We start from the raw sequence: 24,687 nt of genomic DNA on the forward strand, positions 1-24,687 counted from the left end.
CTCCCTGTTCTGCGAACTGCTTTCGAGGGTTAAGGTCATCCCTTTCAGGGCCCTAGTTTCATGGCACCAGTGGTCAGTTTCTTGCATGGCTCTTCGTTCCTGGTGCGGAAAGTCGTGTACAGAACTGACGTCAGCGTGCATGGGTGAAGCTTGAGTAGTCTCCGTGACGTCATCTCGGCGCTTATGATGCTAGCGAGGACTCGGTCAGTATCGATTGTCATCTGGGTAGGGAGGGCTATGCGTCCTTTGTACATTACCTAGATTAGTTTAGCCTGGGCTTTCTTAGCTGCTACTCCATCCCACAGAAGCATACAAAATCTTGCCTCCACTTTTTTGAAAAAATCTGTTGGAACCCAGTAGATCGTGTTCTGGAGCCGCAAATAAAGTTGGGGAGCAGAACCATTTCGAACATTGTCCTATGTCCCAGTCAGGAGAGTGACAAGATCTGCCAGTGGGTGACATTATCTCTAAATCCACCAAGAACAGCGTATAAATTATAAATGAAAAATTGTTCTTTATCGAGAACAGAGAAATCTTGAGTTATTTTTTGACTACATGAATTTGTGGAATAAGATAAGCTGATAATTTGGATAGTTTTGACTAGGCTTCTGTTCTCTGTAACCGTACATTGGAATTGACAAATGTGGACGAGTTAGTTACTTGTCTAAAGATACTTTGAGATTTTGAACTAAACTCCATATTGAGATTGTGGCTCTTGTGGTGTAATTTCAACTGTGAGTTTGTATTAGTAAGTGGATGCTGTGAGATCAATAGTTCGTCATTATGTAACTCAAATCCTTATTGAGCCTTTTATTCACTGTGTTCAGTGTGTGATATCATTGATTGTTCACTATATTTGATTTTAGTTCTCTCTCTAATTAAACATGTTATATTTGTTATTATTTGTGGAGTAATGGCACCTTCCCCCTTATGGACTACAAATAAGTATGCTCATTAGCAGTGGCTTCTTATCTGTTTAGGAATATTCATGTTGTTGCATAATTCCGTTTCACTAAGCAAAGTTCAAGAAATACAAATAGCTTATGTCTAAAAAGGTCCTTTCGTTTCTCATGGATGCAATCATCCACCTTTAGGTCTTCAGTGTGATGTTCATGTTTGAAAAAAGGGGGAGGAGGGTAAGAAAATGAGTAAAAGAAGCAAAAAAAATGGGGTCTGGTGCAGATTTCCTCATTCATCACCAAACCAATATTACATTTCTGCATCTTTGTCAAGTCCATTTCTGATGGTGTTGTATTGAAGAACTAGCTCACTCTCTCTTCTGCGTAACTTGAGTTCTTGATTGCCTCCTTGCCTGTCTTTGTGTATTACTTCATTGCCATAGAAAGTGAAAGTTTTTCTGTCTGGGTGTGTCTCTTGAAAATGATCCGGGAGGGGATGACCTCTTGTGTATTTTATGTTCCTGTAGTATTCTTGAATTCTGGTTCTCAATGGATGAACTAATACTGGATTCAATAAAACAATGTCATTCCTAATTAGATTCTGAATATTCTTATTTGTCCTGGCACACTTCTCAGTAACTAAATAAACCGGGAAGGGGTTTCCTATTGCCGAGAACAAGTAGCTTAATAAATATCCTCATTTATAAGCATGTGTGCAAAAAAACCTAGACCCATTACTCCTTCACTCTATGAGAATGGCTTAATCTCTGAAGGATCCATAATTGGGTCGACAAATTGAAGGGTATACAACACCTATTTACTTTTGTAACACTAGCTGCTGAAAAGGCATTTGATTCCCTCAATGGGACGTACGTTTTTTAAGGTTTGAAGAGATTTAGATTTGTATTAACTTTTTGTGGGTGGGTGGTCCTACTGTGCCAGGCACCCCCTTTAAAAGTTAACAGATGTATTCTGAAATACCTAAGTTAGAGCGCAGCACCAGAGAGGGTTGCCCATTGTCATCCATGTTGTTTGACGTCTGCATGGAACCTCAGGCGTGGTGGATTAGAGTATGAGCCAACATTATGGGATTTCTGAAGGTCAAGGGCGAAAGAGAAAAAATATAGTTATATGCAGATGATGTCTTGCTGTATCTCTTGGAACCCTGGTCATGTTTAGTCATCGTTTCAAAGATTTGAGTGAGAGGCATAATCAATGTAAGCTTGAATGGGATCGTTTGGTCTTATATGAATAGGAAAAATTGAGAAAGGGTGAGAGATGTGGCCCATGACATTGAGGTGTTGAGGGGTGACTTCAGAAATCTGTGAATTGAGATCATATCGAACAGGACAGTTTTCCTGGAAAGGAATCTAGAGGTGGTGCTCCGGGAGTTTCAAATAGTTGTGGAAACGCCTACCTCAATAATGGGGACTTAGTCTTTTAAATGATAACGGTGGCAACATTCTTATACGTCCTACAGAATACGCCATGCGTGGCCCTCGGTCCTTCTTTGAAAGAGTTGACAAAACACTGCGTACACTTTTGTGGGACCAGGGTAAGCCCAGGTTAACACTGCAAATACCAACAAGGTCTGTGCATAAGAGTTCAATACTCTCCCAGATGTAAGAGCATGTTACTGGGCTTCTCATCTCAGGCTCATTAATGCATGGGGGTGCACTTCTTGGGATGAATCTGTATCAGGAAAGGAGAGGATCCCAATGGTAACACACACATACATACATACATCACTTGTCCGGGAAACCATTTAGGAGAGGATTTCTGGAACCTACTCTGACGGCATGGGCTAGGGCCACAAAATGTTAGGGATGATGGGAGATTCACTGGAAAAAAAACCTCTGGAAAGCAGACACGCTACCAGAGATGCAGAAGCAGATGGGGTGTGTTAGACCTGACACCCTTGGCGTGGTTTTTCCCCCATCTTTTTGCCTCTGACTCATGTATTTTTGATGCTGTGCTGGATTTCGTTTTTTCTGGTTTAGATGCTTTGGACACTCTGCCACTGCTGATCAGTGCCAGAGTGTAAGTGCTCCCTCTGTAAATTGTCATATTGATTGGGTATACCTGATTGGCATATTTGTATCACCATGGAGTCCCTAGTAAAGTGCACTGTGTGTGCCAGGGCTGGTGATGACAGATGCTACTAGTGGGCCTGCAGCGCAGATTGCGCCACCCACATAAGTAGCCCTAAAATGGTGTCTCAAGCCTGCCAGCGCAGGGCCTGTGTGCAGTCAGTGGACTGCCATGTCCGCCTGGCCAGTGTCCCCACTGGCTGGGCCTAACCCTTCCCTGTCTGTGCACATCAGTCACCCCTCTGGAAGGCTCAAGGTACCCCCCTGGGCAGGGTGCAGTGTATGGGTAAGGTAGAGCATGTACTAGTGAAGGTAACATGCTCTGGTAGTGAGCAGCAGCCATTTTGTGTGCTCACTTATGCAAGGTAATCTTGCTACATAGATTAACATGGGGGAGGCTGGTCCCAATGGATACCAGCCTATCTTCCCATAGGAACAAGATGGGACATAAGTGAGTGATATCCCTGAACTCAGAATTTAATAACACATCTTTTAGGAAAGGTGGTTTTTAAATTCTGTGTTTGAGAATAGTACTTTTAGAAAGTGGCTGTTCTCTTGTCTAACCTTTCTGTGTGCCTGGGACTGTTGTGGATTGACTGTCTGGGTTGAGGATGACAGGGGCTGCCGAGCCCCCAGGGGGTTATCTGACCCAGGCCGTGGATGAAAGGCAGCAACTGCTGCCAGGGAAGTGGGAGGAGATACCACCTGATAGTGAAGGGCTGTGCCTGCCAGACCACCATGCTGGCTCCACCTCCCGCTGAGCGACTGTCACCTCTGACCCTGATACTGAAAGAAGAAGGAAGCCAGGACACCCCCAGAGCCCCAGCAACACTCAGAACTGGTTTGGACTGGGCTCAGGGCCCCCTTTGCACAAAGACTTCAAAAGACTTCAAAGGACTTCAAAGACTTTTTGGGGTATAAGAGAAGGACCCCTGACAACAGAAAATCAGATTCTACAATCAAGAGGAACCTCTGCTGGAAGAAGGACTGCTGGAGAACTGAAGGAAGATTGCCTTGCTGTGTGCTCTAAGGGCTGACCTGTTCTGCTGTTTCAACTGAAAGCTGAGGAGGAGAAAGGGACTTTGCTGTGTGCTGTGACCCTACCTGCTTGATCTACCAAGACCTTGCTGTGTGCTGTGTCTTAACTGAATCTCCAAGGGACTGAGAAGAGCTGGCCTCCTGTTTTGCAACCCAGGAACATAAAGGTTGTTAAGGACTACAAGACTCTGCTGTGCCCCCCCCCCGAAGCTGCTGTGGGCTGAGGAAATCGTGCGCTGCTGTTGCGGTGAAAATCGGGGGCTGCTCGACTGAGATCTGCTGTTTGCCCCGTGTAGCGCACTGGCTGCTCTTTGATCTGAGTGAGAGTGCCGCGCTGACTGCTGCCTGCCGTGTCTCGAGGTGGATGTGTTCATCGACACGTTTTTTGCAGTGGCTGAAGGGTTCTGAGCCTCCCCAGTGCGGGGCGTGTTGATTCAGTTTGCCCGCATAATCACCGCCGCGGGCCGGGGCCCTGAAATCGACCTCGAGGGTCCGCTCGCAGCACCGAAGGGGCCGCGCTGTGATTGGCTGCTGCCGGAGGCTGGTCGGGAAGCGCCGCGCCCTGATTGGCTGATTCCCCCGAAGCAGCTGTGACGTCAAGGAAGGCTCGCCTGAGAAGGCCGCTCTGTCATAGGCGGATCGCCAGGGACTACACGAAGGAGCCGCGCTCCTATTGGACCAGGACCGGAGAGGCGTGCGGCGTCATCGGAGGCTCGTCCCGAGAGCCGCGCAGGCATTGGTCCAGCGCCCGGGCCCATCGGGAAGAGCATCTGCTGCCGAGGAAATCTCCCTGCCTGCCCCCGGGACCTCGCGTGTCTGCTGCCTGCCCCGCGTGTGGCAAGCTCTTCACCGAGGAGTCTCGACTGTTGTGGGGGCATAGCGGAAAGCACGGGGAAGGTGACCAGAAGCGCTGAGAGCGCGGGGGAGACTGGGAACTCACCGATCAGAGCGGGTAAGACAGCCTGAGAGGAGCGCTGAGAGACATTAGCGCCAAATCAATCATAGAGTCAATTTAACAGTGAATTCAACTACCAACACGTTCTAGAGACTTGAGACTGTTTTATTTTAAGAGCTTCCTAACAAACTAAGTGCAACCATTAAGAATTAAGTGCAACCTTTACCTGAAGAAGTGATTATCGTGTATTACTGCTTTTTACTGCCTGCAACTAGATAAAGTTATATTTTTATATATACTTACCTGTGTGGTCTCAGTTTGTGGTGGATTGGGGATAACTGTTGTGTTAAGTGCATTTATTATACACATTGCCTTGTGGATAAGCCTGCCTGCTCACGCCAAGCTACCTAGAGGGAGAGCGGAGGTTATCTACTGTGTGCATTCCTTCATCCTGACTAGAAGCAAGGGTCCCTACTTGGTCTAAGGTACTTACCTCTGCCAATTAGAAATCCCCAGATCTAACAGGGTGTATTAAGTGGGACCTTGTAGGTATCTCTAAACTGGGAGATGTAGTGGGGGGGGGGGGTGGGGGGGAGGGAAAGCAGAAGTCATTTGAAAAGTAATACGACTTAGGTCCTACCCAAAATTGTAAACTGTTACAACTCAGGCACTCATTAGTGGCAGAATTGGCAGACTGGGCTGATGTACCAGACAATAGCCTGCAGGAGAATATAGGGCCAGATGTATCATCAACATTAGTAATACCAATTTCCTAATTTCAATTATCTCTGAATCGCAATTAGGAATTCAGTATTCTAATGTATGAAACTTTAAATTTACAAATAGCGATTTCTACCAGGTCGCAAATAGACCTAATTTATGAATATGAATGAGGTAGGTAGCAATCTGCGACTCATGAGGATTTGCCGCCATCACAAGGATGGTGGCCTGCTTGGGGCAGCAGACCACCATGTCTGGGGTTGCTTTTAATTACCCTCCCCCATATATTGGGAGAGGGTAGCTTCTAAAATTTTTAGTTCTACCCCACCACTATCTCTTACAGTGATCTTTCTCGATCTTAAAGATGTGACCATCCTTGAAACATTTTGGGATGATATATCTAAACCACTGGATAGAAAGCTCTATTTCCAGGTTTGAATTGGTAGTCTGCCAATTAGAGCTTTCACGTCTAGGTGGACAAATGGGGGAATGGTCACGTGTCCCTGTTGTCTGGCCCCTAAGGAAACAATCATATGTTGTTTGGGTGCCCAGCGCATTCCGCCCCGCGTAGGGCTTGGTTGCGCCCTATGTGTAGATCATTAGCCACCAGGAGTGGCAAGGCCGCTGCTAGAATTATTTGCACAAGCACCAACCTTTTTTGTGTATATAGCAGTGGCAAAGTTCCTAGGGTGGACATGGATTATTAGGAGTAAAATGATGAAGGGGTGATTCGCACATGTTATGCTGTAGTAGTATCAAGTTAATTTTAGGTACCATGAATTGTATCCACTTTTTTTAACGTTTAATTTTAAGATATATTGTATTTTATGAACTATGAATTATATGCAGTTTTAGCCTCTGAGATGTATTGTACGTATTTTTAATGCTTTTATGACATTTGTCGAATAAGGCTTGCTTAACTGACTGTAGAGCATTCTCATTTAAAAAAAATGTTTTAATGCAGCCCGTTTTCCTTAAAGGAAAACGGAATGCATTTAAAAAAACAAAAATGAAACTTTAAAGTTTTGTATTCTAAGAATGGCAAGTGGTCCGTGAGGTCCGTGAACCACTGCTTATTAAAAAATATTTCTTTCAACATTCTCAAAGGGAAAGGGTTCTCATTTGCGAATGGGATACCACCAACTTTGAATTGGGGGTAAAATATGAATGTTTTCCAACCAGAAAACGGTTGCAGAACATTTACACATGCCATTCCAATTTGTTATTTCGAAGGGACGCTCTAAACATACCCCTTCCAAATACCGAATCGGTATGTATGTGCAATCCCACATTACGATTTAGTAACATTATGTACATACCATAATGCCTTATTGCTTTTTACATCTGGCCCATAGTGCTGTTGGAAGAATAAAACAGCAAGCAGTTTCTTTCTTATATTGTACCCTCATAAATAATAAGCCAGCTAACCTTCTAAAACTGAGGGCTACATGGGAAACCGCTGTAGGGCCATTGGAGGATGTTGATTGTGAGGCAGCCCGGATACATCCACAAGAAGTTTGCATAAGGGCAAGATAGAGGTTGATTCAACTAATAGTACTACATAGCGTGTACTACAATAGAACTGAGCTATATAAAATGGGTAGGACGCAGTCTCCCACATGCAAAAAATGCAATGCCATTGATGAGACCTTCCTCCATGCGATGTGGGAATGTCCTATAATACCGCAATATAAGGCTGAGATCATCGCGGAACTAATGGCAGTATGGAGGTCCAGTCGCATAATAGACCCCATTTGTTTATACTAGGCATCTAATGCCATGTTGGTAGACGAAGAGCAAAATTGATGTTCTATGCAATAATTTGTGCTGGCGAAATGAGATATGGTGAAAATGTGGGGAAACTAGGGAGCTACAACTAAACAAATGTGGTTAGTGGGAATTCATATTTGTAGGGAAGCGGAGATAGTGGTCATGAGGGACGACGTTTTTTTAGAAAGTTGGAGAAGGTATCATGAAGTTGGAGGGCTCATTATGGTGTCATTTGGGAGACTCAGGTGATACTTGGAATCGGACACACAACATATAGTCTGCGCATAAGCCTCTTTGGAATGGGAAGATACAAAGTTTGACTGGGATTATGTTCTACCAAGCGACTGTAAGGGAGAGGTGGGGTGGGAGCGGGTTTTCAAAAGTTGAACCATGAACTTGTGTACTTACCAACTTTACTGCCCTGTTGACCTATTGCACAATTCAGTGTACTATTTGATGCTTTTGGAAGCAAAAAGAATGTAGACCGTTAAAAAAAATAAAAGGGAAAGGGTTCTCAGGTCATATCAATAGGTGCATTTCATAGGACACTAAAGAGTTATTGATTTTGAAGTCATGCCCCGGTTGACCGTGAGGACCTCTGATAATACTTCAGGGTTTGGCATCAGACCCACTGGAGAAGAGGGTATAACTGTTTACCGAAGTCAAAGGTTGAAAGTCCAGAGATAAGATTGTGAGGAGTGGATCAGGCAGGATATCACTGCCTCTCTTTAGCAGACGCTCTGAAGCTCGGCGGTGATTAAGATGGCTTCTATATTCGTCTCCTGGCCGGTGTCTGGGTTCCTTCTTTTGACCCTCTTTAGTCTCGGTGAAAGCGGGAAGCTGCTGGTGGTTCCCCTGGATGGAAGTCACTGGCTCAGCATGCTCCCAGTGGTAGAGGAGCTCAGGCAGAGAGGCCACGAGATAGTTCTGGCAGTGCCAGAGATCAACATACACATTGGAACGTCATCCCAAGACTACATAGTTAAGACCTATCGTGTGTCTTTCACCAAGGAATACTATGAATCAATGGTTAAATCAATGGGTACTTTTGTTTTTACTGAGTTGTCCTTTCCAGAAAACATCTTCACTTTATATCACCGGATATCGAACCTCACTGAAATGATGGTCTCCACATGTCAACGTTTTCTGTATGACCGAGAGCTGATGCAGTACCTGAAGGAGAGTCACTTTAATGCTCTGTTAGTTGATCCTGCGATGCCATGCGGGCAGATAGTGGCGGAATATCTGTCCATACCATCAGTCTTCTTCATGCGGGCGATTCCATGTACTCTAAATGATGAGGCTGCTCTGTGCCCAAGTCCAACATCCTACATCCCCAGGAGTTTTACCGGCTACACAGACAAGATGCTCTTTTCTCAGCGGGTGAAGAACATGCTGATCACCCTACCTGAAATGTGGCTTTGCCACTTTATTTATTCTCCGTTCGAGCGCCTGGCTTCGCAGTTCCTCCAGAGAGAGGTGACCGCCCTGGAGCTCTTCAGCGGGGCATCAGTCTGGCTGCTGCGTTATGACTTTGTCGTTGAGTTCCCTCGCCCGGTGATGCCCAACATGGTCTTCATTGGAGGAATCAACTGTGCTGAGAGTAAGAAGAGTCTGCCTCAGGTGTGTTATTTATTTTTCTATGAGAACAGAAAGATCTAATTAGAGTACAGTGGGCTGAGAGAGGGATGTTGAGAAGACATCATCATGGGCAATCAGTGAATAGCAGGGAGATGCTAGGAGGAGAAGAGGAAAGATGAAATAAAAGGCTTCGGTAAAGTGGAGGATTACAACTCTGTACATTGTTTTAAGTAATGAGTTTACAGCATTGGTTAACATCAGCGATACTGTGGCAGCACTCAACACTGTCTTAATGTCTCCAATAACATTTCACATCAATGTCCACATGGTCTGTGCCCCAGGTGCCCTCCGTAGTGGAGACACTAGCTCAGCACGACCAGTTGCCTCCACAGGCAGTCCTCTCCACCCCACGCCCAAATCATCACTTGTACGCTTACTTTAGTACAAGTCCATCTGATATGCTTCTAAAAATCCATTTATAACGATTCTCCCACAGTGAATGGGCATCAGGACTTTTGTGCCACACAATAATATGCGAAGGGATTATAAGTATTACTCAACCTTTAGAATTTGATCATGATCATTACACTGCCACGAAATTACAGCGCCAGGAAACCTTTCGGTGCCAGTGCGCTATATAAGAATCCCCTAAAATAAGATAAGATAAGAATTACTCATCGGAATTTCTGCATATATGTCCATCTCAAATCCTAGTAGAATATGCACACCAGGATTCTAGTGCAGGAAAGTATGGCCATATGAATATCTGTGCTTCCAGGATATGTTCAGTATGGTGTTACAGATTATAGCTATGAGAATTATTGTGCCACACATTATCCTCTTATGTTATCACATATGTCCAACATAATGATTTTGACTTTGAATGTGCACATTCGAATTGCAGTGTTTATTGAATATGCACATTATAATTACCGTGCCAGAGAAAATGCAAATCACAATTACTATGCAGAAAAAATAGCCTTCTTATTAACTCTATCACAAATTATGCTTTTCAGAATAGTTGTGCTACGCATGGAATGTTCTTATTGGATTTGCAGTGCTTTTCGAACACACACATCCAAAACAGGGAGTGCAGCAAAATTACTATCTGGAAAATATAGACATCATCATGACTTTGCAACTGGGCACGGCCACTAGAATGTCTGTTCCACATAAAATGTACAGCAGGATAGTTGTTTTGTAGAAAATCCCATTAGAATTACCTTGGCACAAAAGTTGATCGTAAGAAATACGGAAGCAGAATATGGCCACGGAATTATAGTGCCATATACTGTTACAATATTGTCATGAGAAATACTGCCTTTCTGATATCTGTATTACTGACTCGACAGAATGCAGGCGTCATATTTACTGTGCCAGACGTAAATAGTTACAACTCAGACATGCATTAGTTCCCCAATTGGCTCTGCAAGGCATTCTGTATTTAGGTATGGAATCGAAGCTCTGCCCATCTTTTCAATTAGCTCCTGTTACTGTCCTTTCAAAATCGTTGCTTTTGATTGATAAGTAGGCTTGGTACCGCCTTGTCTGCATTCGTAACCTCCCATAAGGACTGGAATTTTTACTTGTTTTGTTACACAGTCTGCTTTATTGAAGCTGTGCTGAACAATTTTCTTTAATGATCTAACACTATTCCACCCACGTAGTGCTTTCCTACAACGCAGCACGCCCCCCGCTTTTATATTTTTAATAGTAATGCATTTATTTAATTTACAGCTCTGTCCATTTTCACTTTAGCAGCTGAGCTTATTTAGTTGTTCAATATACAGCACAGTCCGCTTTCACTTTAGCGGCCACGCTACTTTATTTCATCTACAGTGCAGTCCGCTTTCACTTTAGCGGCCACGCTACTTTATTTCATCTACAGTGCAGTCCGCTTTCACTTTAGCGGCCACGCTACTTTATTTCATCTACAGTGCAGTCCGCTTTCACTTTAGCGACCACGCTACTTTATTTCATCTACAGCGCAGTCCGCTTTCACTTTAGCGTCCGTGCTACAGAACCTTTCTTTCTTTTTTTATCTTTGGGTGAAAGTGTCCTAAACCATGCTTTCACTTTAATGTTGGCCGCGCCACTTTCTTTAGACCCTGCTCACTGTAACCTTAATATGGTGAGCACAATCTAAAGAAAGGGGCGCGGCCCCCAGTAAAGTGGACTTGCAATTACAAGATTTTCAGCTATTGTCATTATAAATAACAATGCCTTTTATATGTGTGTTGTTTTTAAAAGCACATAATTAAAAGACTTTGTCATTTACAATGCCAATAGCTTAAACTCTTGCAAATGCGAGACCTATTGCATTGCAAATGCTTGTTATCAGATGGGAGCCGAGTCACAATTTAGGCTAATAACTAGTAGTCGGCCATAGGGAAGCGTGGATGCCGCTCTGCGTGGGCGAGTGTGAGGAAAGGGTACAAGGTGAACTGAGGTGCACTGAGGGGAAAGGGTGGACAGGTGGGAGGGCATGGGAGATATAAGAGTTGTGTTTGTGAGGACAGGTTGAGGTGATCATTAACCAGCCCTTTTAGGAAGAGTTGACTCTGTGACTAGGCAGTTTTTGTGTGCGTTTTTAGGAGATAAGAGTAGGTCTGAAGAATGAGAGGAAATGACACGTTCGAGTTACATGCAAGGGGAAAGCTGACTTTATAAAATCAGGTTTTATTAGAAATAAAAGGGGGAGGATGCTTGTGACTCCTGCATCCATGCTTCATTGTGGTAACCACAGCGCTGCTCGTCATTACGGACATGGTTTCCAGTATTGACCACCTACAAATCATTGATTTCAGGCGTTTGTCCAACTACTGAAATGGAAGGAAAACAGGAGGTCAGCACCCAGAATGCACTTTGTGGTCACCCAGTTGTCCAGTACTGAGAGGGAGGTGATCAACCTATGCCCCACACATGTACACAGTCTATACATGCCAACAGACCTGATTAATGCGGGAGACTCACAAATGTTAAGCAAAAAAGGCTTTAATGTAGGTCCCCTCCCACCTGAAATTGCTCCCCTTTAATACATATCAAAATGGAAAATAAGTTCTCCCAATCATTAAAAAAAAAAAACCTCCCTGTTTTGTCTCTCTAAATGGTGGCATGTTTATCAATATGGAGGGAAAAGTCCAGAACTTGGGCACTAATATTGACCATTTAGTCTCAAAATGCAACTGTGTCAAAAGATTTTCAGTGGTCAGTAGCAACTTGACAATTTCTCTTCCAGAAAATGTCCCACTTTTCGCCCTGTAGTGTTGGAGATAAGTGACATGGGGTTGAGGGAGTGGCAGGAAACGTCATCTTATGTGTTTCTTTTGTCTGCACTGGAGTAGGGGGATCCCAGTTATAAAGGAAGAACGACCCCCCCCCCCCCCCTTAAATAACGTCAGCTCTGCCCTGGGTTGTATCTGCTTCCACAGATGGTTGACAAGACCATTCTCTCATTCACCAGGTGCAAGACTGTCTGTCTGATTTCTTGAGTCTCCTCAGCCCACAAGCGGCTGCTGAGACATCAAAATATTGCCGCAGGGGAAGACCACCACATAATTCTTGAATTTCCAAGAAGGCAGTGGCATAGACGGGGGAGTCTGGAACAGCCAGGCTTGATGCTGTTTTATGCGGATCCTAGTCTGTCCTTCTGCCCCGGGCTGTAAAAGAATACATTGAAGACAGTAGCTTAGCTAGTGTAGTGTGACGGAAGGGTATTTCCATTCTATAAAGGGTCCAGGACCTCTCTTCCCTTCCCCTCTCACCTCCTTTAGCACTGTTGAATGGTTGAATTACACAGTGACCGGTGATAAGTCTCACATGACCACCCGCATCTTTGAATCCTTACATCTCTGAAATCTTATTGTCCCGTTTGAAGCAGCATATCTATCAGACTTTTACCTCAAAAGTGCAGTTGAAGTCAGGTGTTTGAGGGTGAAATTAACACTTATTTTGGAAGGTAATGTAGGTTTGAAAAACTGGCGACTCCATTAAAGTCTATGGAGCTATTTTGTCTGCTAGGTGGGTGAATAGAAGTAAAAAGCGACTTGACAGATATGCAGCAGCAAATCTTTCCAAGCAACAACACACACATGGAACACAATGCAGTAGGTGGTGCTCTGCACACTCACCCAACAATTATCTCAAATAGTTGGGTATCAAAAGGCTCAGAAAAGCAGGCAGAATGATTAAGATCCTCAACAAAGCACACTGGACGAGGCTGCACACAAGAATACAGCTCAGGACAAATGCAGCTTCTATTCGGATGTTGCTGTTGATACAGCCTTACAATTGGTAAGAACAGTTTGAGGCATGTGTGGTTGTACAGACACATGCTTAGCTAAGTCTGCCATCTAGTGTTGGACTCGAAAGTGTGCAAGTTTTTCATTGAAGAAGTCTTTCTAGTCACAAGCTATGGTGACTCTTCCTCTTGCTTGCAATGCACATGGTCCTTGGCTCAATTTTATTTTCTGCCATTAGTTTCGGAGGTGTTCTCTTTTGCTCCGTCTTGGCATAGCTGTTTCCTTGTATAGACCTTAACGTCGGTGTTGCCCTCAATCTTGGTTATTTATAGTTCTACATCGGCAGCTCGTTAATATGTTTCCAGCCGACCGAAGAGGAGGTGGGGGGGGTGGGGGGGGCTTTCCCCTTCTGGGCAGATCTTCATTTCATGATGTCTCGTCCACGCCATGTCCCTCTTTCGATGGAAGAGACACCCTTTCGATTTTGCCCATGCTGCCATGCCATGTTTTCACACATTGACCAACATCTGGTGTGCAACTTGTGCCTTTCTCTGGATCATCAGGAATCCATTTGAGAGGCTTGCAAATCCGTCAGAGTTGAATGTGCATTGCAGAATACCTGTGCCAGAAAAGATGGCTGGAAAAATAACTGTGCTTCTATGCTATGCTCATCTATATTATGGGTCTCTTAAGTATGTATTACAAATCACACTCCAAAGAAAACCCATCTCTTCTTGCAGTAGTTGGCGTCAGGTCATTAAGGTCCTTTATGCGTAAAGTTGTAATTGCACCTCCAGAGTCTAGCCCTTGTATCAATGGGGTTCAAGGGATCCCAGTGTATATCAAATCAGGTGCCTGTATGCAAAATGTAAGTTTATATTAGAATCAGGGCCGGACTGGCTACTGCGCAGTTGTGTGTGCTGCAGAGATGGGGGTCTGATTTCGTTGATGGGGACCTGCGTGTGCAAAACGAAATTTGTTTTGCTTTTTTTATTTCAAAGCACACGCAGGTCCCCATCAAAGAAATAAGCCCCCACCACAGAGAAATTAGCCCCCAGTTTGGCAGCACACAGAAACGCTCGGTAGCCAGTCCAGCCCTGATTAGAATATATATATATATATATATATATATATATATATATATATATATATATATATATATATATATATATATATATATATATATATATATATATTCTTGATTTGCAACTCTTTCAGGTGCTCTCCTGGGTTCCATGGTGCTGCAGGGCTTCCAGTTGGACTTCCACCTGAAGTCCCTTCCCCGCTACCCTCGGGACCCTTTATTGGGTCTCATACTGATGCTAGCTCAGGTTTCCACCCCAATTCTTGGGTCCACTACAGTCCCTTCTCTACATGCTCCAACGTTGACTTCACTGCACTATGAGATTACAAAAGTGCAACCACTTAGTATGCATCCAGACTCTAATGCTGTACCTTAACCCAAGTACTATCAAAGGCTGAAAGCTGTGTTTAAATCCGTCTCTAACGCAGGTCAAGGTATCCAAAATGTGCCGCTCAACACTCATGATGATAAGGAGTCTGTCAGATTGCCGATATGGTAGATAAATCGCCAGAGTCTAAGCTGGACTCGTTGGTAATCAGAGGTGGAAAGTGTCGGTTTCAGTGCAATTGTGTGAAGAGCAGCAGAAGTGCTAGATTTAAAGTTGTCTGCTATTGAAAATAAGGTAAATTTATTAACTGAGAAGTACAATCAGATCCTCCTCTTCTGAGCCACTATTGCTATTCAACAAGGCTCTTGATGAAACTCTCAAGGCCACCTTTTCTGAACCCATCTACGTCCCTCCAGTCAGAGGAACAGTGGCCAGATGACAAAGGCCAGCCCTCTGTGATCCTGATTTTATAACAAGGCATGGTATGTCTAAAAGGTCTGTTGACTAGTACAGTTACTCCCAACACCTTTTTGACCCACCATCTGGAAAGATTGAGAGTCTAAGCATATTGATGCATTCAGGAAGAGAATACTCTTCTTGGCTATTTTAGCATTACGATTTTTGAATACAGTAGGCCCTGTGGGTAGGTACTTTCATGCTTTATGGGAAATGACCAGTGAGATATTGTTTGCCATCCTGGAAGATGAAAGCGCGTTGCTGATTAATGCGATACATGATAGCAAGGATGTGGCGAAGGATGTGTTGCATGCTGACTTGGATACCACAGATTGTGCTGGCAGAGGTATGGACACCAGTGTTGTGGTTAAAAGGTAGGCCTGGAAAAGTTCGGTTGGAAGTTCAGCAGATTCAGCAACATTGATTGACATGCTTTTCGATGGGTCCAGATTGTTTGGTGAGAAGGCTCATTCAATGGCCAAATGATTTGAGTACCGGTGAGCCACAGCATGATCCTTGGGACTCCTGTCTCCTGCCAAGTAGTTCCACAAGCTGTACAGAAAAAGCAGGGGTTATTCCAGGGGGCTATCGTATGGACGGCACCACCTCTCCCAACTTGTGAAGCAACAGAACACCAAGTACTTTCAAGACAGAGGTCCTGGCGGTGGCTGAGTCTGTTAGCCCCAGCCGACACAGCGCTCCTCTAACTCTTCCTCTCCTGTTGTAGAAGTTGCCAAGCACCACTCATGTTCACATTGGGCTGGGAGGAGGCAGGATATGACCTTTCCTGCTCAATTGGAGATACCGGACCACTCAATGAATACCTTTTTGAGGTCTCAGATTGTTTCTGCTCTGTACGCAAGAGACCAAATTGTATTCCTGGGCTTGTAGGATGCGTATTTCCATATTTCCATCCACTGCTGCTCATCGCAGGATTGGTGTACTTCTTGAGCCTACCTTGGCCTCTCAGGTGTTCACGAAAATGATAGTGGTGTTTGTTTCCTATCTTTGGCGAATGGAGATGGATGCATTTCCATACCTTGATGACTGGCTGCTCAGGTTGTCTTCCCCAAATAGTTGTGGGCCACCTACCTGGTTGAAGTCCTGACATCTTTGGGGTTTCCATCAATGAGCTGAAATCCCATCTGAGCTCATGCTGTGGACTTCCTTCATTGGAGCTGTCCTTGACACGGTGGCATGCAAGACCATTCATTGCACCGCAATTGGACTTCATTTTAGTGTTAACATTTCTTATGTGCGTGACTTTTGAGTGAATGCACAGTTGCTCATTGAGACTATTGACTCTCAAAAGAATGTTTTTGATTGCCGTCACCTCTGCAGGCCATCTGAATGAACCGCAGGTACCTTCTTCCAGGACAAATTTTGTTTTGGGAACCAGGGCAACATTCTTATCCAAACTTGTGACTTCTTTTCACAACAGCCAATTTATCACCCTTCAAAAGAGGAGAAAAGTCCATTGGCTAGACATTAAAAGGACTTTCAGTTTCTTCTGTGAGTTTACAAAAGACCATTGTGTGGATAGTGAGTTCTTTGTGGGATTCTCTAGTGCCAAGAAAGGAATGTCAGCGCAGCAAGAACCCTGCCAATATGGATAGCCCTCTACATCAAAATCTGCTATGCTCTGACCAAGAAGCAACTCTCTGAAGGTCTTCAGATCTATTCAACTAGAGACAAGGCCACTATGATGGCGTTTGCAGGGGAGTGTGCCTTTTCAGGACATCTGCCAGGCTATTATGTGTGCTTCCATGCAGGTGTTCTCAAAAGACTACTGCCTTGACAGTCCGCTCCACGGGAGGGCCATTTTGCCCGATCGGTCCTGTAAGACTTCGTATTATGACTCAACTCTTCAGTCCACCTTTGGCAAGTACTGCTGTGTTATCCATTCTAAAAGTAAGAAATCTGTGGGTAGAATTACCCATCAGAACAAGTGACTTACCTCAGTAACCCTCTTTATGTTGAGTACTTTATTTAACTGGATATCCCTCACTGCCCTCCAGACCATAATATATTTGAGAAAGAATTGTGAACTCTCCTAATTGAAGGAACTATATAGAATAATTTTAAACAAATAGCATCTTGGAGCTTTCGTATCCTATGTTACCTCCTAGAAGAATTATGCAACGGGGTAGCCTTTTGGAAGGCAAGATTTGTAAGATTTGAAACAAAACCAAACTTGTTATTATAAGAAACACCAGCCTTCATGACGCTCACATTTTACTCTGTTTCTTTTGATCAGTTTAGAGACAGTAAAATACCTTCATCCCTCTGATTTTCCAGATGACCCAGATCCTGCAAGATGGCTGACACCTTTGTAAAATGTTCACCTGTGTATTTCATAGCCACCCTTATTAGTTCTGTTTCAATGGCATAGTATGTGTGCCATGGAAATAGGAGATCTAAAAGTCCCCATAAAACAAAATATCTCTAAATCCTTTGAAATTTAGTAACCACAGACCTGTTTTACTACTCTCCTTTTCAGGTAAATTTCTGGAGAAAATGGTAAATAACCAACTCTACAGCTATGTAGAGCGCAGCCATATTCTGGACTGCATCCAGGCGGGCTTATACCTTGTTAGAACTGCTGAATTGTTGATTGTTTCTGTTCTGGATGATCTGTGAAGATTGGTGAGAAATGGTGGTGTTGGTGCCCTGGTTTACTAGACCTGCTTTCGACAACCTCAATCATTCTTTTCTGATCTCCAGATTTTGTGCATCACATGAACCGCTCTCAAATGTCTGATATATTTTCAGAAGGACAGGGATCAATCTGTGCTACTTCCCTCATTTCCCTCTGACTCCAGAACCCTGAGATATGGGGTTCCACAAGAATCTGTAGTATCTCTCCTTCCATTTAATTTCTGAATGCTTCCCAATCGCCACATTGCTGTATTAGGCAGTCACTTTTATATGTATTTTGCTGATAATCGGCTTAACTTTGCCGTAACAAGAAAGAGAAGCATCATTCTAAGTCTTCCACCAACTCCATGAGAAAGTGCTTATCAATTGCTAGATAGTGGATGGCAAAAATTCTGAAAATTAAATCCAACTAAAATCAAACTTCTTCTGACATCTGCAAAACATCAATTCTAGACCATCTGGATTGGTCCCCAGTTATAGGTCTTGTCCAGTGTCCCATAAAGCGTTTCGGAATCTTAGCATTGATATTAACATTGACTTACAGCTGTGCTTTCATTAGGAAAAGCCACGAAAAATGGGTTGGGATGCCTGTGGATAGGAACAAAATGTATAACTGATGCTTCCCTCAGTTGAAGAAAAATTATAGAAATAAAGACAAGAAAGAGCTTGTTTTCGTTACTTCGTATGTGTAGACTATTAATGTAGTCGGACTGTAGATCAGTTAAAAAACATGTGAAAATGGTAAAAAAAAAAACCTAGCAGCCAGATTCATCATCGGCATGTTTTGCGAGTCTGTAATAGCAAATAATAAGGAATCGCTATTACAGACTCGCAAAACGGGATTCATGTAGGAATCGCTAAATAAATTGCGATTCCTACACATTCCTTATTTGCAATTAGCAAATTGCTAATCGCAAATAAGGAATAACTGCCCATTCATTCCTATGGGCCTAAAGGCCCATAGGAGTGAATGAGAAGACTTATCAGTGTCCGAATCGCTATTAGCGATTCGCATTTTGATTTTGCGATTTCAAGGGTGCAGGGGTCTCCAATGGACACCCTGTTGCACCCCTGAAATGTAAATGTAGCCTGATGTTGCGCACACACATGTCCAAAGGACATGTGTGTGTGTAACATACCACTTAGAAAAATGCACTAAAGTGCATTTTTCTAAGTTTTCGCTATTTACCACGAAGTTACACTTCGGGGTAAATAGCGGCCAGAGATAGCGAATTCGCAAATATAAATGGATAATGAATTGCATTTAAGGAGTCTCTAATAGAGATTCCTTAAATGTAATTCCTCGCAAATATGTGATTTCGCAATTAGCGATTTTTGCATTTGGGATGATGAATCCCAAATGCAAAAATTGCGCTTGCAAAGGGCCAGATTCGCAGAATCCGGCCCTTTGCGAGCCGATTTTCCTTTCATGAATCTAGCTGAAAGACCCTTAGTAAGTGTTTTGTTCCTATCCACAGGCATCTCAACCCATTTTTCGTCACTTTTCCAGATGAAGGCGCTGCTGTGCCGAAACGTGCATAGACACCAGACATTACCTGGGTTGTAGCCACTGATTGATGTTGGAATTATTCATCAATTTGATTCTACTACCAGAATTAAGCTTTTTGCCGCCTAATATGACATCACATTTAATAGAGATCTCCCAGATTAAACATCATCAACAATGAAAATTGGCTTTACATATGTACATATAACTTGTTTGTCTTAATTATACACTGTGCTGCCAGAGTGAATGTTGATAGGGCTGTGGAGTGTCTGTGAACTATTTTATTGTTACTATTATTCATATTTATTGTCTTGTCTCAATAAAAGTCAATTTTGTACTTGTCGAATATAATTTTTGTTTAGGGTCCCTCTATGTGATAGTATTGTATTGCCCATACGTTTTTAATCATGCTCGAGTTGGCCTAGGATTTTGGATTTTTCATTTTTAACATTGCAGTATTAAACTCTCTCATCCAGTCAAAATTGGATTACGGTAACGCCACATGTCTATTCTCACCAGAATCAATCTTTCTCCAACTTCAGCCAGTGCATAACGCTGCAGCACACCTCTTTACTATTGCACCCTAAGGTAGTACTGCACATGTTAAAACTATGTAATAGAGCTCTATACAAACAACACCTCATGATTGCGCATATCAACATGTGTACTATTTATAGATCTGAGGGTCTTGTGTGGTCAATTACCATGCTCCCAGTTGGAGAGCTCCAGTGTCATTGCAAGTACTCGAATGCAGTGCATCCCAAAGCTTTGACATCAAAATAACTTCTGAATCATAGAAGCCTTTCTTAAGGTATTTTATACATTATGAAGCTTTAATATATAGCTAGAAACGTGAAAGATCTCAATTAATTGCCCGTTTTCAATTGACATCCCTAATACATATAGGTTTGGGGTTGGGCAAGATCAGATATACCCTGGAAACTGGCAAATGGAAGAGGCTTATTTTTTGTCTCATAGAACAGAATAGTTACTGTGCATGGGATGTATGACGTTACAACGCATGCTTTTACCACGCATGCTGTTACAACGTAGGTTTTACCACGCATACCATTACAACGCATTACACTTGGGGGTGCTGGATAGTGAATAGTTTAATTTACTATTCCAACTCCAGTCCCCGTGGACAGTAGGGAAGGTGTTGGATAGTAAATTAAACGTATTCCTTATCCTAGAGCGCCCCCCAGTGTAATGCGTTGTAATGGTTTTCGTTGTAAAACCTGTGTTGTAACAGCAGCATGGTAAAAAGTGATTTCATTTCAATAAAATAATTCATGTCCCTTGTATAAGAATATAAAATAAAGATATTCAATCAGTTTAAAAAAGATCATAAAAGCACAGAATAAATACAAAGTAACAATTTCATTTCAATAAAATACTTCATGTCCCTTGTATAGGAATAAAAAATAAAATAAAGATAAAAAGATGATAATATAATATAGGTACACGTTTAACATCAACCTTATCTGAGTCACTCTCTCAGATGCAGTAGTGGATAACTTTTCCATGACCCTTAGATACAAGCCGCCCCCCTCTTCCTTTTTCTCATACAGGCCCAAAGAAAAGAGGCTAGTGAAAAACGTGTAAAAAAGTCGGGTAATGATTTTAAAAAGAAAAGTGCAACTCAACACTGCCTGAAGTTCTTCTGCTTTAAAAGGGGCTTAAGAAGGCGATTTAGTCATATGCAGTATTTTTAGTAGGAAGTAATGTTAAATCACTGACAGCTCCCAAACTACAGGAGGCGTGACTGTGAAAAATAACATCATAAGAGGAGTAAAGCGTCAGATAGTCTTTTCACATAGTAATTTGCAACTGTAGAAACACTAATTAAAGCTGTATTTCACTACTAAACACCTTAACAGCACAATGATGGAGGGTGGAAGCTACCATGCTGTCCTCCATTTTGCACACTACTCTAAAAACGCCCGTGTCTAGAACATAAATTTCTTTCCATTATCAAGAAATCATTCAGCCTCCTGCCTTATACCACCGAACTTTGAAGATGGTTAACACACTGAATTTAGTAACTGGAACCACTAGTCTACAAACGACTGTTCCACAGGACAGATAAAGTGGGCAGATTGGAGTATTGCAATAGTTGGGCGTCCATATCAAGGATACAGCAAACTACTGAAAGAAATGTAGGAAAGCTAAAAATAATTGATCCAGGTCTAAGGCGCTATGAAACAAAAATCATTATTTGCTCAGAAAGCCTAAATGCTTTTACTGTTATGCAAAAGCATGTATGGGTAGAGTGTGTCATAAATGATAGTTCTAAATGAACCCCTACTACACTTCATTAGTGGTTCTCATTATAATACCAAGCATTGGCAAAGCCAATAGGTCTAGTACTAGTCTAGTAAGCACCATTGGCTTCGCCACTGAGTTGTAGCCATGAAGTACATCAGTATGACTGCTGCTCAGCTTGGCTAAAAGTTAGTGGCGAAGAAAAGAGTGGCATGAAGTAGAGTTGTCTATAGTGAAATAGAGTGTTGTGAAGTGTCATACTGTGGAGGGTAATGGATTAGAGTGTGGTAGAATGGAGTAGAGGGAACTGGAGTGGTGTAGACTGATGTAGATTAGAGGAAAGTTCTGTTGAGTGGAGTAGAGGGGTGCATAGAGTGGAATAGAGTGTCGTAGAATTTAGGGTGTAGAGTGGCGGGGCATAGAGTGACCTAGCATAGAGTGGAGTAAAGTGTGATGAAGTATAATGTCGTAGAGTGGAGTGGCGCAGAGGGTTGTGGAGTAGAGTGTTATGGAGTGGAGTGGCATGGCGTGGAGTGGCATGGCGTGGTGTAGACATTTGGAGAGTGGCGTGGAGGGTTGTGGGGTAGAGTGTTGTAGAGTGGAGTGACATAGAGTGGAGTATAATTGAGTGGAGGAGAGTTGCATAGAGTGGAGTAAAGTATCCTAGAGTGGAGCATCGTGGAAGGCCAGTGTTGCAGAGTGGAGTAGAGTGGCCTAGAGTGAAGTGGCATAGAGTGTTGTGGAATGGCGTAGAGTGGAGAACAGTGTCGTAGTGTGGCGGGGCATACAGTGGTATAACATATAGTGGAGTAAAGTGATGTAGATTGTTGGAGAGTGGAGTGCCGCGGAGTGGAGTGGTGTAGCGCAGAGTGGTGTAAAGTATTTGTGGAGTGGTGTAGCATGTTATTGAGTGGATTGTCGCACAGTGTTGTAGAGTGAAGTGCCATTGATTGGAATTGAGTAGAGTGTCATAGCGTCGGAGGTCGTAGAGGGGGGGTCATACAGTGGGGGTCCTAGAGTGAAGAATTGTGGAGGAGAATAGAGTGGAGTAGACCGTTGTAGTGTGGATAGGCACAGAGTGGAGTAGAGTGGTCTAGAGAGAAGTGGCATAAATTGGCATAGAATGGAGTAGCGTAAAGTGGAGTGGCATAGAGTGAAATTGAGTAGAGTGAAGTAGAAAGAGTGGAATAGTGTTGTGGCACAGCGAAGAGGGCAGCAGAGTGTCTAAGTGTGTCGTTGTGTAGTATTCATAGTCTGGTAGTGCACTTCCATTCAGACAAAACATTTTTAATTGAACTGACCATTACATTTGCTCAGACGTACAGGTTGCACTTATAAAACTATACAGCACACTAGCAATATTTTGTGTAAATGGCATTAGCTGCTTCGTTCTGATTGTGCTAAAATATTTGTTTCCACCACACTTTGGAACAACACAGAAAGTGCTTCATTTGTGGTTTCTAAATTCTGATATATTCTGAAATATTTGCACAGTTCATTTACAGACATTTAAATGTTGTTGGTCGAAAATGTAACATTCTAAAGCCTCTCCTGTCACGTGGATACGCATCAGGATTTTCATATAAATCCTCCCACTTTGAAGTCCAAGACCGAACAGTAAACATCAGGCTCCTGCATAACACTGAGCCTGACATTTGACCTCTGTCATTCAATACACAGCAAAAAGGACAAGCTAGAAACACAGTTTCAAAGTCTGTTTTCAGAAAGCGAGCACCCGTGGATTAATACAAGGAGAGATGTTGGAACAGACGATGCTCCACTGGAGGGGCAAACAATTGCAGGACAACCTAACGAATGAAACCAGCAAATAGAAAGCAAGCAAATGTGAGTTACAAACCACAAAATCATTGGTAAGCAATGGGCGAAATGCATTCCCAGAGAAGCTTTCAGAATGTCCCCAAGAAGTCTTTGGAAACCAGACAGCTGTGCTGTCTTGTAGGCTTCGACCTAAAAAAGGATATTACAAATATTATTTGTGTATAAATTCACCTAACTAGGCACGCATGTATGGATACATGAAAACACATGGTGCCACATATGCAGATATGTAACTATACACATAACTCTATCAGTGCCTGAGTTTAATTCATAAATTGGCAGGAAGGAGCCCCAATGGAATACATGCCAAAACTTGTGATGCAGGGCTGAGACTTGCAATTCTTTCAGCTCAAAAGTATATTTCTTCAGATTCTTTAAGTGCAGTGAAAGTTAATGGGAAAATAAGGGTTATGATTTCTGCCTCAAAAACTCTTAGGTGCCCCCAAATAGGGGTTGTACTGTGAAGGCCCAGGCAACTCCGATCTATCCACAATACCATGGGGAAGGGGAGTGAAGGGTCAGTGCCTAGTTTTCTTCTTTTAACCACACAACACAAATCACTATCCGTACAGTCATGGGCACCATCTCCCATAGGGGGCTCGTTCTCATTTTCCGAGGCATGCCATGAATGTCCGTTACATTTGAATGGGCTAGCTGCGTTGGTCTACAATTTCCATGTCGCAGTGTAGTTTTCTGTTTAAGCGAAGTGTCTGCTCAATTGTTTCATTTCAGATGTCCCTTATCTTAAGGTCCTGGTGAGACCCCCAACCCGTCATGAGGTCGACACATCATTGGCAAACGTCAAAACGAAATATTTCAGGCCCCTTTGATATCCAAAAGGGGCCCCTTTAGGATATTGCTTACTTATGAATGGTCATTTTTGTATATTAAGAAACCTGATTGGATACTGTGATATGACACATTTTCTTTGGCTCTTTCTCACATGGGACAGTGAGCACTACCTATTTTTCAATACAGATAATACTTGTACAAAACTAAGTATGTCTAGTATTAAACAAAAAAAGATTGACTCATTTTTGTCTGTATATAACATTCTCCTTGAGACATCCGAATCTCCGGTTGAAATTTGCTATTGTGTAGTGACTTATCATTTATTCATACATTGTCCACAAGAACCATTGTTTTTTTGATACATGCAGTTAAGTAGTTATGCATATTCGAAATCTGTGTGTGATATTAGGCATGCATTGTTTAGTACCTGGCCTTAACTGGGGGATATTGGGCCATGGGAATGTGCTCTGTGAAGCTCTGCCAAAGCCATATTTTAGACCAGATTGTAATCTTGGGCTCTGTGC

General features: G+C 42.9%; 1 protein-coding gene and 1 pseudogene across 7 annotated transcripts in view; both read left to right on the forward strand.

Annotated features, from left to right (window-relative positions):
- Positions 1-24,687, forward strand: part of LOC147731260 (UDP-glucuronosyltransferase 1A5-like) — a 629,871-nt gene that overhangs the window by 491,653 nt on the left and 113,531 nt on the right. The gene's annotated exons all lie outside the window — the stretch shown is intronic.
- On the forward strand, positions 8,112-9,089 carry LOC147731263 (UDP-glucuronosyltransferase 1A1 pseudogene; annotated as a pseudogene). Its single transcript, XR_015308424.1, has one exon. The product of XR_015308424.1 is annotated as a UDP-glucuronosyltransferase 1A1 pseudogene (transcript).

Source organism: Lissotriton vulgaris, chromosome 2_1 (assembly GCF_964263255.1).
Source record: "Lissotriton vulgaris chromosome 2_1, aLisVul1.2, whole genome shotgun sequence".
Lineage (NCBI taxonomy): Eukaryota > Metazoa > Chordata > Amphibia > Caudata > Salamandridae > Lissotriton > Lissotriton vulgaris.